The sequence below is a fragment of the Falco biarmicus genome, chromosome Z, assembly GCF_023638135.1.
Source record: "Falco biarmicus isolate bFalBia1 chromosome Z, bFalBia1.pri, whole genome shotgun sequence".
NCBI lineage: Eukaryota > Metazoa > Chordata > Aves > Falconiformes > Falconidae > Falco > Falco biarmicus.
The window spans coordinates 75871179-75891264 of NC_079311.1; the positions used below are offsets into that span (position 1 = coordinate 75871179).

The 20086-nt window shown below is 41.7% G+C and overlaps 1 protein-coding gene across 3 annotated transcripts in view; it reads right to left on the bottom strand.

Moving 5' to 3' along the window:
* Positions 1–20086, bottom strand: part of DNAI1 (dynein axonemal intermediate chain 1) — a 150915-nt gene that overhangs the window by 77675 nt on the left and 53154 nt on the right. The window lies entirely within an intron of this gene.

Below are 20086 nucleotides of genomic sequence, written 5' to 3' on the forward strand. Positions count from 1 at the left end.
TCCAGAACAGTCCTCTCCTTTAAAAAGTGTTTCCTGCCTGCCTTAACATTTTGATCAGCCTGCAGGATAAGGACTTGCTAAATGTGTACCCTAGTGATAATAGTTCAGAGAACTCTCCCTGGCAGCAAACTGGTCCCAAATCAGCATAAAGTTACAGACATTGCTTACCTCAAATTTATCAGGGTTACATAGAGAACATTCAAAGAACCAGTGAAGAAATACGTATCAAGACTGTTACTGCTGATTTGTATTTGGATTGTGGAAATCTATTTTCACATGCTTTTCTGCACATTGGGGCCAAGCATGGGGAATGGCCTCCTTATTTCTAATACCGGCACTACTCTAAACATATCTGAAGCCAAATAATATTTTTAATATTTTTTTTGAAAGAGGGGGAAGCTTATTTCTAGAATTCCAGCTGAAAATGCAGTGAATGTGCTTTCTCCATCAGAGATTTGCCCTGTCCTTTGAATTCATAGAACTCTTTGTTCTTAGACAAGTAACATCATTGAACTGGTATTAAGTGTAGGTCCAGCCATGGTAAGATGAATCCCTGCTCTCCTCAGGAGCAAAAACACTTGGGAAGGCTGTGGAAATGACCTACCAAGAGTGACTCACAGCAGAATGGACTATGAAGTCAAACTGGTTAGAAAGCCTTTGAATTCAACCTCTTTCATGCTTTTATTTCTCCTGGAGTGTGACAACAAACCAGGTGTATTTCCAAAAGGTCTGTGGTGCACATTACTTTTCCATAAGTTGGCACTGCACTGAGAGGCCTCAGAGAGCTGTTCCCATGCTCCCTGCACAGATGACAGAGAAGACACTCCTTCAGAGGTTGATTCAATCACCAAACACCTGATCTGTGTTTTGAAGATGCTTTTCTCTCCACTGATCTGGCAGTACCATAGGCCAGCCAGATTCCTCAATTAGAGATGATGGAGCAGGCCTTTACTGGGTAAAATAGCTCAGCAGCTTCAGCAAGTCCATCTGGAGGTCAGCCTGGCAGGTATAAAGCAAGGTCTTGGGAAGAAGCTCTGGCAGAGTGAAACACAGGGCTCAGTTTGCAGATTAAGACACCCAAATGCAGGTCTACATATGGCTGGCTGGCTGTGCGCTCAGAGTCTAAGCTTCTGCTGCCATCAGCAGAGGTCAATCAATCAATCCACTTCACTGAGTGTAGAAAACTCACCTTAAAGAAGATCCCTATATTAGGTCTGCTGATTCACCCTCTGGGCTCCACTGATCATAATGGCCAGCCTTCTACTGGCTGTTAAACCCATCTTAATCCGAGAGCTGAACACTACTCATTGTGTCCTTTATGTTATGAAATATCATGGATGTGGGTTAAATCACAGATACGTGAATACTGCACGTAAGTCTGGACAATATGATTGCTAAAATACAGCCTATTTCTGATGAAAGGCAAAGTGATGAGAATAATCCACAATTAACGCTGAAGCATGGCACATAAATCCCAGTAAAACAATAACCTTCAGAGAGCAGGCATATAAATCCATTTCAATGAAGGGTGAATTCTCACCCAGAGTACCAAACTGTGACGTACCAACATGTTCTTTAATAAATTAAAAAAAAACACAAAAGGGCTTATTTCATTAGTGATATTCAGTGTTCCAGAATGGTAAGGACAGAACATACCCACGGCAGCCTGTCTGTGGTATAGGTTTGAAGCATAGCCTTTTCAAGAGCAAGGATTGTATTTTTCAATAAAAACTAGCAGAGCACTGCAGTGTGCCCCAAATTCTGCACAGGTGGTCTCCCACGATGCAGGTAGCTCACTGAAACAGTGTTAGAAGACCACACAGAGCACATCGCAAAGCAAAGGGTGCAGGCCCAAGAGCTGACAATGGCGGCACCAACTGCTGGAGGGGAAAGCAGCAGCTTCAGATCTGAGACTACTGTGCTGCACTGCATGAACCCACCAGCATGCACTGGAAGAGCAGAGAATATCTGCCCCATGCAGACCCACAGAGTACAAACTGCGTCTATTTCTGAGATACAAAGGCTGGAGATACTAGAGATATCAGACTGTTATTCTGACAATCAGTGCTAGCAGGAGATGTACTTTGCAGGAGGACACAAGGCAGCAACACAGCAAGAAGAGAATGAACAGAGGAAGAATTGCTGTAATTAGAAAGAGTTGCATGTCATGAAGATCCTTAGTGTTCACCTGAGCAGAGGGTGAATTTCAGACCCTGACATGTAACAAGTGTATGCGGGAAGAGAAGTTTTGCTAATGAAAGATTCAGATAGCATGCTTTCTGGTGGAGAACTGAGCCTGTAAGCATCACATGCAATCAGAAATAGGTTTCTAACCAACTATTACTGCTGTCTAAAACATTAATCTCCAATTGCATTTAAAGCTGGACAGATTCAACCCAAACCCTTTTCAGAAAAAATAACAACTTAGTGGTAGCAATGTACCTCAGAATAACACTGTGGTGTCACCAATTAGTTCACACAAAATAAAAATCTGAAAAGCATCTAAATATTTCATTCTGATGCTTACTAAGTGTCTGTTTTAACAGATTTTTCATTTATGTTTTTCCTTAGCTGAATTTAATCAATATCAGATCAAAAAGTTTTGTTTGCTGTACAAAAAAATATTTTTATTTGCATCTTTCAGTTTCGGTTTTCAAAAAAGATCATGACACATATGGCTTTCCTCCATTTCCTCCAAAATGCTTGGTGGTTGAACCAGTACGGTCAATGCAACTGTATCCTCAGGTGAGAAACTACAATGTTTAGGGTAAGTCCTGCATTCACACAGTGAATCTTGACGTGGGGACCCTCCACAGTCACAACTCAAAGTAGATATTTTTACTACACAAGAAGGCAATGCTACAGTTCCTTGTGTGATAAACAGGCAAATTACCTTATCTTTGGAGGATTTAAAACCCCAAACCCTGCATGCAGCCTTACATCTTAGATCCTGTGATACCTGGCTTCCTATAAATCAAGTCTCACTGATATGGCTCACACCATCAAATCACTATGCTAAGGGAAAGCACTGTTGCTTAAAATCTGCCCTTTCTCTTCCAAAAGTCCATCTAAAAAAAGAAGCAAGATGGAGAAGCACGGTTGTGAACAGCTGCTTGTTTCCGAGCATCACAGCTGCGCAAGCGCATCTACCCTCCTTTCCTAGATGCGCCCATGTGCTGTGATAAGCTTGCTGGCTGGAGCCCTATCTTTTAGGTTTGGATTTCCAAGAAGCCAAGGGAAGGGGCTGGCTGTGCTTTACACTCAGTTAGGCAATCTCCTCTGGGGAGAAGAGGTAAGTTTCAAAGACAAAACTTTTGGTACCCAAAGAAATGGCTCAGCTGTTTACTTGCCTTTCAGACACTTGAAGTGTAGAAGACAAAAAGGGTTATCTGCAGGCCAGCAATTTTCTTCAAGCAAATTATAATTATTATTATCCAGGTCTACAAAACCCTGGGCATAGCCTAAGAATTTGCCTGTGCTATAGTCTGCATAGCACAGACAGATGACTGAGCAAGTCACAACTTAATTAATTCTCAATAATTTCTATCAGTGAGCAAAACCTGTGCAGCATGGCACTGAACTCAGGGTAATCTATCCCACTATGAAACATGCTGGGTGAGCTTGTGTTGCTTCAGCAAGACTGTCTCCTGGCTGATTTAAATAGCTCTGCTAACTCCACACTTTCCTAGGTCACAGAATGGGTGTGCTTGTAAGAAAGGAAATGGCTGGCACTTCGAGCTTAGCTGTATGCCAATAGTTCAGAAAAATCAGGAAAGAACAAACCTTTCCCAGGAGCTCAGAGAGTTTGGGCATGTGCTGAATGTGTTTTCAAAGGCTCTTGGGGCACAACAACAACAACTTAAAGCTGTATAGCACTTCAGGGTCCTGTAAGCCTCTATCTGCAGCATTTGTTTTTACAGCCAAGGGAATGAGAAAGAGCAGTGGAGGGGATGCCAAAGACACTGTAGCAAGCTAGAAGATTAGGGAGCAGAACTGGGACTTCACAGGGCTCTGCTTATGGAGACCCCATCCCCAGATCCCTGAGATTTAAGCCGGGATCACTGACACCCATTCCCTATGTTCCTATTCCCTAAAATGCCCAGAAGCACTCAAGTATACTGCTGTGTTGATACAAGCCCTTATCACCATGGATCTGACTGTGAACCACACTGTGGGCAGGGAAAAGACTAATGCTGAACTTTCAGAACAGTCCCTTCCCAGAAAAGAAAATGTTTTGAGAATTCATTACTTCATAACTCAAGGCCAGAAAGCCTGGCCTCCTCTATGTCACAGCTCACAAGTGTTACTGGTATATCTTGTTTTAAGCCCAATAACTTGTTTTTGGCTAGTATATGCATGGTTCATTTGAAGATCTCAAAAGACAGAAAAGCCACTGTTCCATTTTGCAGTTTGTTTCAATGTTTAATTGCTTTGAGTGATTAAAAAGCTGGACCTAATTCCTTATTTGACTTATCTGGCTTCCCACTGTTAATTCCTACTATGCCTATCTTGATTGGATGAGGGACTTCTTTCATATCTAGTGTTTTCTCTTCATTAAGATACTTCAAAACTGAACACTAGTCACCTTTTGTATACTTCTGACAACCTTCACAGCCTGAACACAAAAATCCTGTTTATCTTCACCAGCATAGAGAGGCCTGCACAGCAAAAACTTGGAGCCAACACAATCTTTGCCACACCAGTCAAAGGCATTGTCTTCACAGCTGCAAAGAGAAAGTCACTTCTCAACAGATGTGAAGAAAAGTAGAATATTAAGAAACTTTCCACAGATATGTGGAGGACATCACATGGCTAGGACTTCTGCTCAGGCCAGACAAAATTCACTCACAGGCCAAATTTCAACTGGATATTGTCCTCTCTTCACCTCTAGAGTATTGTTTCCATCTCTTGAATCAGCTTGGGGCTCTTTACTGATCTACAGGTTTTCTGCATGCTTTGAAAAATGTTAGTTCCAGAACCAAACATAATATTCCACTGTCATTCTCACTAATGCCTGAAACATCTCTCTCCTGCCACTCAGGACTCCATGTTTGCACTCCAGTATCATGTTCACCCTTCTTGCCAAGATACCACACTGGAAACTCAAATTTACTGCTTGTCTACAAAAACCATTTTTTTTTCTTTTTTATAGAGTTGCTGCCTTCCAAAACACAGCACTCCTTGTTTAGAGAGGTATAATGTTATATTTAGCTGCATTAAAATGCATTTGGTTTGAATAATTCCAGCTTACCACAAGATTAATCATTCTGTATGACAGCCCTGTTCCCAGCATGATTTACAACTCCACCTGCCTTTTCATCAGTCACACTTCTCATCTAGTGTGAGTTTATATTTCCATCCAGAGGACCAATGAAAAAATGCCTAGCTCCAGGGACACCATGGGTCTTGACAGGACCCCCTCTGAGACACTGTCTCAGATGATAACCCCACTGTCATTGATTTTCTGACATTTGCCAGTGGAAGTTGAACCCCGTGCAGAGACCACCTGCGTTGGTCTGAACTCGGTGTGCACGGGTACTTCCCATCCCAGGGAAATACATACCCTCCAGCAATGCTGACACTATAAGATCTGCAAGCTCTGAGCAAGCCCATCAGTGCAGTGGAGGAAAATCGTAGATCATTTTGGTTTGTGATGATTCGGATGTTTGAATGTCAGATTTAACAATCTGCTTGACACCTTTCACCACCTGCTGAACTAATGCCTGATGCCCCTGATCAAGTTAGTGTTGTTAGACGGGGCTCTGTTTGGGAAGCACAGAACTTGTGGTTTGGATAGGAGAGGGGAATAAACAGGACTTCTAAGTCTTTTAGACATTTTAGAAAAGACAAAACTGACAGATGATGAGGCAGGCTGTAATTTATGCATGTCCTGAGGCCATGTTGCAGTCCTAATAACTGCTTGTGGTGGGTTGACCCTGCCTGAATGCCATGTGCCCACCAAAGCTGCTGCACTGCTCCCCTCCTCAACTAGACAGGGGAGAGAAAATAGATCAAAAGGCTCATCAGTCGAGATAAGGACAGGGAGATCACTCAGCAACTACCATCATGGGCAAAATACACCTGACGTAGGGAGATCAGTTCAACCTCTTACCACTCAAATCAGAAAAAAACAGTTTCCCCCACCCCCCACCCCTCCCCTCTTCCCAAGCCCAACTTAATTCCCCATTTCTCTACGTCCTCCCCCCAAGTGGCGCAGGGGAGCAGGGAATGGGCGTTATGGTCAGTTCATCACACGTTGTTTCTGCTGCTCCTTCTTCCTCACACTCTTCTCCTACTCCAGCGTGGGGTCCCTCCCACGGGAGACAGTTCTCCATGAACTTCTCCTACATGAATCTTTCCCACACGCTGCAGTTCTCCACACACTGCTCCAGTGTGGATCCCTTCCATGCCGTGCAGACCTTCAGGAACAGCCTACTCCAGCGTGGGTCCCCCACGGGTCCACAGGTCCTGCCAGCAAACCTGCTTCAGCACGGGCTTCCCAAGGGGTCCCACAGCCTCCTACAGCATCCACTGGCTCTGGCGTGAGGTCCTCCACTGCCTGCAGGTGGATATCCGTTCCACTGTTAACCTCCATGGGCTGCCTGCCTCACCATGGTCTTCACCACGGGCTGCAGGGGAACCTCTGCTCCGGTGCCTGGAGCACCTCCTCCTCTTTCTTCCCCACTGACCCTGGTGTCCACAGAGCTGACATAGTCTCACTCCTCTCTTCCACTCGTGCAGATTTCTGTCGTGTCCCCCCGCCCCTCCCCCCCCCTCCTTTCTTAATATACTATCATGGAGGCACTACCACCGACCTACCACTGACCCTGATCACACCAGCCTTGGCCAGCAGCAGGGCTCTCCTGGGGCTGGCTGGCACGGGCTGCATGGGACATGGGTGAAACTTCTGGCATCTTCTCACAGAAGCCACCCCTGTAGACTCCTGCTACCGAAACCTTGCCATGCAAAGCCACCACACGGCTCTGCATGTGTCAGAGGCAAGACACACACACCAGAGAATCACGGATGGATAGGTACAAACAGCCTTTAAGAAAATGAACTGTCAGGTATATTTACATCTTTCTCTAAAATACAGTCTGGCAAAGTAATGCAAGAAAGACCACAGGCAGCTGGGCCAACAAAAACAAGAAAGTTAGGAAACACCTGGAACAATGCCTTGTTTGTCAGTGCATGCAAGAGCAAAGGCTCAGAAGCAGAAAAAAACAGGGGAGAACTGGATGAAAAGATGTAGCACCTTCCTGAAAACTGCAGGAGGATCTGGCTTGCAGTTCAGCTCTCTCCTGGTTCACATAAAGGCAAGTAGGTGGAATAGGGAAGGAATGTGCGACTGGACTGAGTTTGCAATGCTATAGGTAAAACCAGAGTTTACCCATTCTGATCAGAGTTTTGCATGATAGGTTTAGCAGGCACTACAATTTTTTGAATTTTCTTTTTTAAATAAGATATTCATAAGGGCTTGGTTCTACAATGTAAATAGTAAATTGTAAAACTGCCCATATATTATGAATGCTAACTTACACTCTGAAGATACTCAAATCCAATGGAGAGAGAGTTCGTATCTTTTTCTTGTACCACAAAGGTACAAGACTAGCAACAGGGAGATCTGTATTCTGGATCTTGCTGTGTTAAGACCAGCTACAATGATCTTAACCCTTTCCCTCTGTGCTTCTTACAGCACTTCTAAAGATACACATCACAGATGAGGGAGGGAAAGGTGATCAATGGGGGCTATAAAAGTTTTGTATATCAAGAAGGTCAAAGCAGTTGTTTTCAGGAATACATTTATGTTTTGACCCGCAGCTAGACAGACTAACAATCTTGCATAACTTGCTCCCATACCTCCTTAGAAAACAGGGAGCAGAGGACACTTCGCAGCTGCAACACCCAGGAGGAAGAACTTGTCTTTGTAAAGCACTCTGGAGCTGGGAATCTGGATGAGTGCTAATCCTTCCATTACACATCTGGCAGCAGTCAGCACAACCACCTGAACTCTTGCTCCTGCCTTTCTTATTTTGGTTGGCTTAAGCTGCAATCTTGATAGTGTTTCACTATTTAATACCTGAGGCTGCTTCCTCTACCCCTGTTCTAAGAAACTGGCATACTTGATAGCATTTGCAACCAACTAAATATTTAAGAGTGCCATCAAGTGGCCAAGTCGGAGGCTTCCAGGAGGCACACGTCGTTTAGAAATCCCCAGGATCACGCAACAAATGGACGTCTATAAATGTGCTGCTTTTGGATAATCACACCAGCCTGCTGTTACTGCAAACAAGCCAGGCTGCCAGTATCTCAGTATTCCTGACCTGAAAAGCTCTGAGGGGGATGCACACACTGCAGGAGATGCATATGTATTCCATGATTAAAGAAAAGGAACATTAAGAGTTTTATGATGGTTCTGCAGCTTCTTGAAAGCAGACAGATAATTGATGAGATGGATATATACAGTCCAGACCATGGAATAGGCAATTAGAAATAGTGCTACATCTCAGAGAACTTTTTTGAAGACATTTGGCAGAAGACCCATATTTGATTGAGAAGCAAAGAAGAAGCAGGGTTACACGAACAGGCCAACCTGCAGTCAATTTTGCACAGGCATGTACTTCAAGAACAATGAATATTAAGAGCAGCCACTACGGCTCAGACACATGCCCCTATCCCATGCAGCAGTCGCTAACTTCAAATGCTTAGGGAAGTGTATAAAAACAGGGCATAAAACCAGTGATATGTCTTCTAGAATACCATCTAGGCCCCTACTAATTTGTGGTTAAGCATCTCCCAGGTCCCTAATGGTCCTTTTCCCATTCCCCTGTGCAGCCACCTACTGATCATTAAATCTGGATGGTATATTTCAGCATTCCTCTTTGTGTAACACTGGAATATACGCCAGATATTCAGTTCTTCTTACAGTAATTTGGGGGGTTTTGGCTTGCTTTTATTTTTAGTACATGAAATATTGTGCATCTCAAGCAGATATGTGAAGCATATGATTGGTGGTTAGTATAAGCAGTTTTCAAGAGGTACTAGAAGTAGATTTCAGAGAAAAACTATTAGTTTTCTAAAAATACTGAATGAGAACTGAAATAACTTTTGTATTTTTTAGTCTCAAATAAAGTCAGATCTCAATGTATATAGCAACAAAGCAATAGCTTTCAATCCTTTGGTCATATAACAAAAGCAGGGGGGAAAGGCAGTTATGGCAAAAAGAGGATCCTTCAGAATTAAATTTTCAAACATCAACTTGCTGTTACAAGGGAATGGAACTGGTCCAAAAGGCTCACATAAAGCATCAAGTATCTATGCAAACCATGGGCCAAATTTTGGCTCACACTTAGATATGATGGATAAAGGATGAAAAAGAAAGAAAAGAATCACAGAGTAGCTGATGCTGGAAGGCATCTCTGGAGATCATCTAGTCCAATAACCCCTGCTTAAAACAGAGTCAGCTAAAGTCAGGTTTTTAGTATCTCCAAGAAGATATCTCCACATTCTCTCTAGGCTGTGGAAGTACGGTTCCATTGCTCAGCCATCCTCACAGTGAAGAAGTTCCACCTTATGTTTAAAGGGACTCTTCTCCATCTCAGTTCATGTCCATTGTTTTTTGTCCTTTCACTTGATACCATTGAGAATATTCCAGCTCTGGTTTTGTTATTCCCTCCCATCAGGTATTTATACAGATAAGAAGAAACTTCCACCTTTCCCTAGTGACAGCCGCTCTGCAGGTGCCCAGCTCTGGCAAGCCAACCACTACATAAACCAAACTAGACTACAAGCCTGGTCAACACCACACACTCACTGTGAGAGCTGAAAGGGATTTTAGGTCCCCATTACCTTCTGTCCGCACCAGCCAAGCTGCTGCTGGGCAGTCTGGCTGCCCTGCAGCATCTCTGCAGCAGAGGAAGAAGCCTGGAACTGCATAGCATCTAGGAAGTATGTGCCGCTTGAAACCATCACCCTCCTGTTCTGTGTGAGCCAAGATGGGGAATAGGGTGCACCTGGGCATCTCCCCTCTACATGAAGGGGATGCATCTGGCCCTGGGCAAGACAAAGCTAAACTGCCCGGGAAACTGAACACAGCAAAACACTCGGACACTCCAGAGAGCCAACATCATGTTACCATGTGACAAACAGCTCTTAGTGTTTTGCTGTGGTGACCATGTTCTTCCGAGCACAGTCGTACAGCTTGGACACAAAAATACAGTCATACAGCACCAAGGGTGCCCAGGAAGTCTAAGCCAATCTTCTCCAAACTTCAAAATCTTTGGCATCCACAATCCACAGTATCAGCATCTTGATAATCTACTGTACTGGCTTCTCTTTTAAGAACTTGCCAAACAATAGAAAAGCTGATACACCTGTCCCTCTGTGAAGATCTTTTACACAGTGTTGGAAACCACTTCATCAGGCACCATTTGATGGGAGGAGCTGGGGAATGTCAACGAATCCCAGTCAGCTCTCTTATACCTGGAGGAATCTAATGACAATAACTTAGGACTGAATGAGCTGGCAATAGCTCTTGGAGGAATACCTGCTGCCTTTATTTTAAGACAGGCAAAACTCTTTCCAATAACAGTCACTTGCTAAAATTTAGCAATGATCTAACTCCAGTATGATAATCTTGAAAAATTAAGGATGCCTAGATTATGCAGTCCTAAATGCAGAATAAACCTCAAGTTTTTCACATAAGAAAGTTGTATTCTCCTTATGTGATAGCCAGGAAAACAGAAGTGTAGAGCAGTTGCTGAAGATGCAACTCAAAGCTAGTTACATGATCCACCACTTAGATTCCTCACTGACACAGAGATTTAAGCATTTCTGAATAATTTTTTCCTACCTTCTATAGTTGACTTCATCCTACAATGTCCTAAAACTCAATTTTATCCTCTCTCACATATATTACAGTAATGTGACATACTTGAGAACAAAACATACAGAACTCAGAAAAATAAAAAAAATCCTCCAAAAAAACAACAACCCCCCCTACCACAAAATGTCTAGAGGTTTTTATACTGTTCTGGTGTAAGAAGTTTTTAAAAACTGAAAATCTGGTCTGCTCTTATTCTTCAATGGCCAGAATTTTTAAAGTATTTTTAAAGTATTCCTGATAGAATCTTAACCTGAAGTGCCCTATAATATGAGTCAGTTAAGGTTAGCATCTAGATATTCCTGAGTATGCTCTAACAGTTTGGCAGCCTAGCAAGTACTACCAAACATGAAATGGAGAACTGAAAACTATGACTGAGTTCTCTAAGTGGGGATCAGCAGAGAAAAATGTTATATTGAAGAATATGTGCTCTTGTTTTGCAGCAGCAAGAAACCAAAGAAGCTAAGAAGAGTGTGGGCATCTCAGAGGTTTCAACTCTAATGAAAACATTAAATTAGATAGATTTCCTTAAGGTTTTTACCGATCTACTCTGTTGAAAAATGGTCCTCACTCATCTCCAGAACAAAAGACAGAGAAGTCTTTGAAGAAAAAGTCTTTAATGGGGCTTTATACAATTTCTTTGTACCATTCTGCCCCAGGAATAATGACAAGCTATCTAACTTCAGGAGCTTTCAAAGCAACTTACATATTGCTAGAATTAATGAATGAGCACAATTCAGATTTTTAAATTCTAAGGCCAAAAGAGATCATTGTGATGAATATTTGTTCCTATGCTTAATTACTTCCACCATTAAAAATTCAATTTATTTCCAGCTTTCTGAGACCTCTGTATTCTACTTCAAGTTGCTAGATTCTGTCCTAGATGAAAAAGTGAGATGAAAGAGCTGTTCTGTAAGATATCTCCTTCCTTTCCCTTCAAGTAACTAATGGACAGTAATCAAATCACTACTAAAACTTCTCCTTAATAAGCTAAGTTGAACTGCTTAAGTATTTCACTGTAAAGTAGTTTCCAAACATAGGTCATACTGTGGCTTGTCTCTAAACCTTTTTCAATTTTAAAATCTGTTTTGAAAACTGAACTGTTAATAGCTTATTACAACATTCTAGCAAAGGTCTTACCAGAATCATACACAAAAGCAACACCTCCCTCCTGCTACTCTCTAGTATGTGAATGCATACAGCATCCCACATCAGACCTCTTCAGATCCACTTCTTCAACTGCTCTTCCAGATTTAGCTGGTTTTTAGAGTGTACATTGAGATAGGAAAATATTTTCAAGTCCAGTGTCATGACTGACACAAAACAATCTAACCATGGGTTGCTGCTAAAACGCTGGTCTGTCCTTCCCTCTGCCTTTTTTTCTTCCCTCCTCTATGTTCTAACCCCAATGAGCCTGTGCTTCCTGATCTGGCTGAAAAAACAATCCTTTAAACGGCACTGTTGTCTTAGAGTACTGACAGTGATATTACATGCCTGTAACACTCGATCTATAGAATTAGGAGTTCTTAAATTAAATCTAAGGAGAACTAGGTCTTTAAAGCTGTCTGGTGACCCAGCTTTCTAACCGCATACTAGCCAGCAAAGACAAAACAGATGACTTGGCAAGCTTCTTGCTCTTTGCAGGATCAGGGGGTGGCTGGGACAAGTAAGGGGCTCTCCAAAACAGAATGATGGTGGTATGGCGCCAGACTGGAAAAGCAGAATTCCAAGTTGAATAATCTCTCTGAGAAAAACTCTATAGTCACTGCCCCTCTGTGGGAACTGCTGGAATACAGCCTCTTGTTTCTAGGACTGTCCTATGGGATCTGAGACGAACGCAGCTCTGGATACATCCTGTCTTCTGTGGGTCCCTTGGTTTGGCTTTTTCATCAGTAAGAATGGAAGCAGCATTGCCTGATCTCATCTGGGAAGACACAGACAGTTAAGACATAAAGGAATTTGGACACCACAGCAACAGAGACCATTGAAGTAACTGAAACAGACAGGCAGAGATCCTGCCCCCTCTGCAATCCAGATCATCATGGAGTCGCTGTCATATCCATTGGCTCTGAAGTCAGTCTAAACAACAAATGGATAACTGCAGCACCTGGCTGGAAGGCAAGGGCAACTAGAAATTAGCTCTGCTGGGAGAATTGCAATACATGTCTCCCAAACCATGTTTCTACCTTAACTCTTCCTGAAAGCTATGTTTGGCCTGGAGGCAGGTCACACCTTCTCACTGGTCTCTTTATATTTTTTAATAGCTAGATGCTATAGCTGGAGCAGAAAGGGCTTCAAAGGAACAGTAGAAAGTTTACCTCTGGTATTGGGAGCAAGGGTACAGAAAGAAGACAAGGAAGGCAAGCTCCTGTCCTCCTGAGCACTGCTTCACAGTCTGTGTAGTTCTCTGGTAAGATTCACTCACTAGCATTACTTCAGACAAATGAATAAAACCAGTTGATGAATGAAAGCAACATGTAGCAACAGGCTACAGTGCTTGGCAGGAATATTGCTGTTTCCATTTCTGTGCTTTCATATAAGCTCTTTCTCCACAAAGCATCTAATCAGCCAACGCTGTACAGCAGAAAATTAATGGTTTCCTTCAGAAAGCCGCCTCATGATGCCAGAGAGTATGGTGGGATTGTTTGTAAACATTTGATTAGAAGAAGCAAGTAAAACTGGCATGAAAACATGCAAGAATTAATGCTGTGTCACTATCCAGTGGGGATATTTATAGTAGAGAGGTGATGCCAGCCAACATTAATACATGTGGTACTGCACCAAATGCCTTCGCCAGCAGCTCTGCCCATACAAAGCCAGCATTCCCACAGATCCAGTTTGTAAACAGCTGAATGACAGGACCTGACATAGTTTCCAGGGGATACATTGGGTGTTTTGTTCTGTTCTGTCTCTACACTGCACCCAAAAGGGACGGCACTGGAGCATCCTCAAGAGTCTTTGTGTACACCCTGAGCCCTCTCTTTCCCAAACAGAACAGGGGACAGGGCTTGCAGTGGGAATAAGCCCAGCTCTGAAAATCTCCCAAAAAGGAGCAAAAGACATGAGCAGTCATTAACCCATGCGTGTTTTTCTGTGGACATTTTCATGCAGCAGAACCCTACTTTGGGGAGGTGTTCCCTTGCAGGAGTCTCTCTCTAAAGAGAGGAACATCGGTAGGGCATAGTCTATGATAAACTTCAAGGCCCTCTGCATGCACATCAGCACAAGGAATTAAAAGGTCCTTGCTGCAAGAAGGCAGCATGGCCATAGGAAAGAAGTCTCTCCTCCGGGAAGGATGCACTTGCTTGCCCACCTGGCTGAAGGGGGAAATCCCTCATCTGGTTTCCTATCCAAGCTCTGTTCCTTTACTTCTGAATATCAGGTTTGGAGACATAACAAACCCCCTGGCAAGAGGTGCCAAGTGCACTCTTGAAGGTTTTTTCTCCAGCAAGTGAGTCTGACAATTCTGGGACAAGTTGCTTAAAAGGAGATATGAACCCTCATCCTCTTGAGATTTAAGGCACTGGTCTTAAAAATGCCACACATTTGTCAGAAGCCATTAGGCAGAATTAAGCCTGCCATGATACAGAGAAGTAGTTTCTAGATGCCTGCTCATGCCTGATCTTATATTATTCTTTCACTTCATACTTTGACTTCTGTATGAAACCAACATTGTAACAGCCAAAGGTTAAAATCAAACCAATGTGCTAATTTACAGTTCCTTCCAACAAACAAGGATAAACCTTATGTTGTAATAGAGAAGGCAGACATCATCAAATACCTTCCCAGTGAAAACAGAGGGCTGATTCTGATCTTGTTTATGTGAACATAAATAAGATATAATTCCATAGACAGACATGCTGGTAAACCTAGGCGTGAAATCAGAATACAGCCTAGCAGTATGTTAGATATTGCCTGATTGCCCTCTCCTAACCAACACAAAAAATACCAATAAGGTCCGGTAATCATCCCAACTGACAGTAAGCTTTCATTGTCCAGTTATCTTGGTCATTACATGTGGCTTTCAGAATTACTGCTCTGCAGCCGTTTGATCAAACTGACAATTTCTTTTTCCGCTTCAGATGAAAGTCATGTTCCTTCCTTTCTCTTAAGTAATTCTGCAGTTATGTAAGTGCTACCTGTGCTAAGTAAATGACAAAATGCATGATTAATAGTGCAAATGGCACCCAGTGAGGCTTGGAGAAAGCTAACGATTCAAGGCTTGGAGAAAGCTGACAATTCAAGAAACATAAGAATTCAAACTGGGAAAACAACAGCTTGTTAAAATGTAATCAGCTGGTGGTCAACACAGAACATAGTCCCAGCTGACTGTCATTTGTAAATTAATTGAGATTTCCTTTTGGTGGCACCCACCTTGAGAGTCCAGCTGAAGTAATTTATACACTGTAGCACAACTCAGAAAATAGCATTACACTTTTAGTGTTCAGTCTGGGATGACATACTGCCAGCTGTAACACCGTATGCAAGAAATTATAAGAATCTGTTTCAAAGAAGAAAAGGAAATTGCGATTTCCAGAGCATGCTCTGAAGTCTGGAAGGATTAGAGGCTGTCAGAGATCTTGCAGTACAAGAGGCATATAGGAAGAAGCTAAGCTCTGATGCCTTTAAAGTATGGGAGATCCCAGTAGGGCTTGGGATTTGGTTGGAAATCTTGAAAAACCCTTTGCAAACCTGAAAATGTATTTAAAGCTTTCCTTTCCAAAACTTAATTCATTCTTTTCAATGGGAATATAAATTTGAAAAATTATATTAGAAGTTCATAAATAGTTCAGTGACAACAGCAATCTAATCATTAAAGATAAACAAAAATGCTTTAAAGCAAGTAACTGAACAGCAAGGTCAAACCATCAAAGCTGGACCAGAGCTGTGAATCGCCAGTGAATTATTATTGTATTCCAGGGATCAGAGTAGACTGTGAGCTGGTCTCACAAGATATGTGAAATGGCAAAAGTTGCAAGTCACCAGATCTGCATAGCCATAAACTCACTGGGATTTTTCTCTTTCACAGAAGTCCTTTTATTTGGGAACCACTGCCTCTACCTTCATGAGGGGGACACTGCTTATAAAGTTATACAAGTCATTCTATAGACAGGAGCCACAACAAGGCTGCCAATTCCTGGAAGTTTATCAGGAGTGGTGCCATTAGAGGAGTTTTGTTTGGTTTTTTTTTTCAAGCTTCAGTGTCATTATTTAAACACAAGTTCTGCTTCTGCTTTGTTTCAGAATAAAACGTTGCTAGCCCTCATGACAATAAAGGAAAGTTTTAAAACACCAAACAGATTCCACCCTGAAAGTGCAGGAGGCAAATAAAAAGAAGTACAGTCTTACCATTTGTAATCTCATGATTTTGAGAGCCTGTCCTGCAATCTCTGAATTATCAGACTTGGCAATACCATACCACCCTTAGGGAAAATTTCCTAAGTACCAAAGAAATTTTCCCTATTCCCTGAACATGAACTTCCAATGTTTATTACTATTACCTTTTCTACTTCTAATTCTTTCTGTTTTCTCACTTCATGTGTCAAATAGCTTTCTGCTGAGGACATCATAAATCCTTACATTGCATTCAAAACAATTTAAAACACATTATTTTTATCATAGACAAAGACATACATATTCTATCACTCCCTGTCTCCTGAAATTCTGCCCCACAGACTGCTTTAGTAATCTAGCTTATTTTGCTTTAAGACCATCTATCAAAAGAAACAACTATTAGTTAATACACTTGTTAAGTTACTACATGCAAATAGAGAGCTATTTTGCCTATAGTGGTTTGTAACAAAAATTATCTACATGCACAGCCTTGCTTTTAAAGGATGACAATGGCATGCAGTGTGGCAAGGGGCAGATCAAGTCATAGAAGTTACACTGAGGAAAATTTGCATGCTTTATGCTATATGTTCACATTGGTAGTTTTCTGCACTGTAGTGTGACTCCAGAGTCCAGCTGACATGCACGCTGCTCACACTGATTCATACAGCAGTGTTATAACTTACATCCTCTGCATAGATTCTTCTACAGTGCCCAGCATTTTGGTGTAGGAGTAACTAAGTTCAGAAATAAAACAATGGAAGTGGAAGCTGTTTAATAAGTAGCCCATCTGGCCAGTGTGGTATTGACAGTCACACCACTGCTAATAATGTCTGCACAGGTCTGATCATGAGCTCTGAAGATTTCCCGTACAGTGATTTGTCTTTTCTCCATCTGAGTTAGAGAAGACAGATAATTTTATCGCAGTGCGCAGACGCAAAAGTGTTGTCACAATATAATCCAACCCAAACACATTGGAGCAGCACGTTTGAGGGTACTTAAGCCTTACAGCCAAAAGACATCAAAATTTATTTCAAGCTGGTATATCCACTACACCTCAGCCACACAGCAACACGCTCATTAAGAATTCCTGCAGCAACTTCCACATCACAGAACAGAAACAAGGGTGTTTTCTGTAACAACCCCCTTAACACACAGAATTCCCCTCTCTTACTCCCAGGGAACTGTTTGCCAAATTACAGACTCCACACAGGGATTCACTATGAAAGTGGCTACTTAGCCTGAGCAACTGAAAAATGCAGATCACCTGATCATATAGCTAAGCCTGCAACTGTTAACTTTAGAAAAATGTAACAGAATTCCATACAAATTATTTGTATGACCATTGAGTGTTTCAATAGCTACACTTCAGTACCAAGGCTCCATTCCTGTAGTCATAACAGATGAACAATAGGTCTATCTTCTTACCAAGGATTTTAAAACGTTTGAGCTTTAATAGTACTGAGCTGATTAACCACAATAAACTATGCACCAGGCAATAAAACTTATAGAGTCAGCAGTGTTCCTTATCTGTGTGACTGATTTCACAACCACAGCTGCATCTGAGAAACAGAAGAAAATGGAAAGACCTCTCAGGTCACTGGATACAGTCTTTTACTGGCAGGCAACCAGAGCAAATCCATAGCATACCAAACTTCCCCTTAAAGTAATACATGTGCCTGCACTAGCCTTAAATAGCTCTTATGCCTCCTCTGCATTTATCAGCACTGATATACTCATGGAACACTATGGAGGCTAACCAAATAAATTTATTTAGTCTTCTCTTGCATGAAGGCTCTGGAATTCCTCTGAAGAAAGTACCATATAAATCTGGATTACTGTCCTAATGCAAAGACTTATAGCAAGGCCAGATCTTCAGTCTTGCTATTGTTATGTCTCAGATAGAATTCAAAGCACTCAGATTAGGAAATCTGCTTTGTAGCCCACATCAAGGTTTTAGCAATGAAAAATAAAGCAAGGAGAAGAAAATCAAGTCCTTCAAAGTACAAGTTAGTATGGAAAAATAAAATTAAGTATCTGGCATAAGTAAAAACGTCATGGCTAGGTAATGTTGGCTTTTGTTTTATCCAGATTTTACTTTCCTATTTACCTACTTAAACATCTGGTTACTGGGGGAACAGAATATGTGTTAAGGTGGGTTGCAGGAATCACTGGCTGCTCCCTAAGAGATGGGGAGCTGATATCCAAGCACAATAATGCAGCCAGAGGTGCAGGGGCCTCAGCAGCCAGAGCTCATCCCAGTCCTCCTGAGAAGTGATGCTGGTGAGGCTGGTCAGGGCCACCAGAGCCTATTACTGCCCTCAGGGCCCTGGCCTGACAAAACCAGTATTTTTGCTATTCAGACTGGAGTGTGAGAAGTAGATTTGATTCCAGGACTTTTGATATGGAAAAGTCAAGTACGATGATAATGTAACCTTAGTATCTGGAAGGAATGGGAAATAAAAACCAGTGTTTGGCTTATAGAACACAGATACAAGAACATCTGTATTTCAGAAAACAAGTCTTTAAAATATAGCATAACATTATGCTTTTTAAGAGAGGGTGTGTAGAGCTGGTTTGCCTGTTCTCAGTATCTGTTGATCCTGTGGAGTGAAGGGATCGGTACAGAGAGGTGGAAAGTCTTTTAGCAGATTTTCATTACAAGACCATCACCTTGACATCGACCACAAAGAGAGTTAACCCATCTCTCCTTGGTTTCTGTTGTGCAAATGCTAAAAAAAGAATTCCCACAGTGAACTAAACACGGCTGTTTCCAGGGACAAAGCTAAGAAAGGGAAGGCATCAAACTGGCTTTATCAAACAGGTGAGACTCTATGGCACAGAAATGTTTAGTCTCCTGTGGATAAAAACACACTAATTAAACTAACTGGGCTAGACAGGGAGGTAAGTGGGTGGAAGCTAATGGACTGCAATACACCAGAGACACAACAGGATGGCTGAGCAGCTCCTTTGATCCCCAGGCTCTATAAAATCTGTTAATACATCTTTTTCCCCAAACACATCAACAGAGCTCTTTACTATTTCATGATTAACAAAATGCTACAGCAAAAGATGATGTTATCAGTTGATTTAAAATTAAATTAATTAAAAGGTTAAGGCTAGGAAATCTAGGCAAAGCTTACAGAATTTGAATTACAAAGCAGTAATTAAGTCACCAACTGAAATTAATCTTTCATATGATTCACTTACTGTATTATACTTATTAGGTTATATTTACTAACAGAGTTGACAGTTTAATATGTACTGTCAATTTTACACTCCCAGAGCCTGGATGTGTGGTAAGAGATACTTTGTATTTGGAAAATAGATTTTAAAGTGTTGTAATTTTCAGTGTAATTACATTTAATTGGCCACAATTAGTTATCCCAATAAACTGGGTGTATGATAGCTTGAATTTCTAACACTGATTCCACCAGTGAGGTTTTTCAAAGACTCTCAGACATGGAGGAGGACACAGATTTTTTTGTAAAGTACAGATGAACTTTAAAGCCTCCAACACCAGACAGTACAGAAAGCAGCCTCTAAAAAGGTTAGAAGAGTGAATAAATCAGACTCAAACTCCTGAAGAATATAAGATATAAAGAATATAAGATTTTTCTACATTTAATCTTGTTTTAAATGAAAAAGTCTTGGCTGTGACAGACTAAAACTTAAGAGAGAAATATAACATCTTTAAAATTTCCACATTTCACAATATCCAGAGGTTGGGAATTTACCACATGCCAAAACTAACTGTTCTCAGTTACCCATCTGTTATTAAAAAGCTACACTTCTGCCAGAATTCATGTAGCTCCAGTTTTTCTTTGATCTTGTTACATCACTTGTCTGGCAGATTAAAGATCCCCTTGTTAC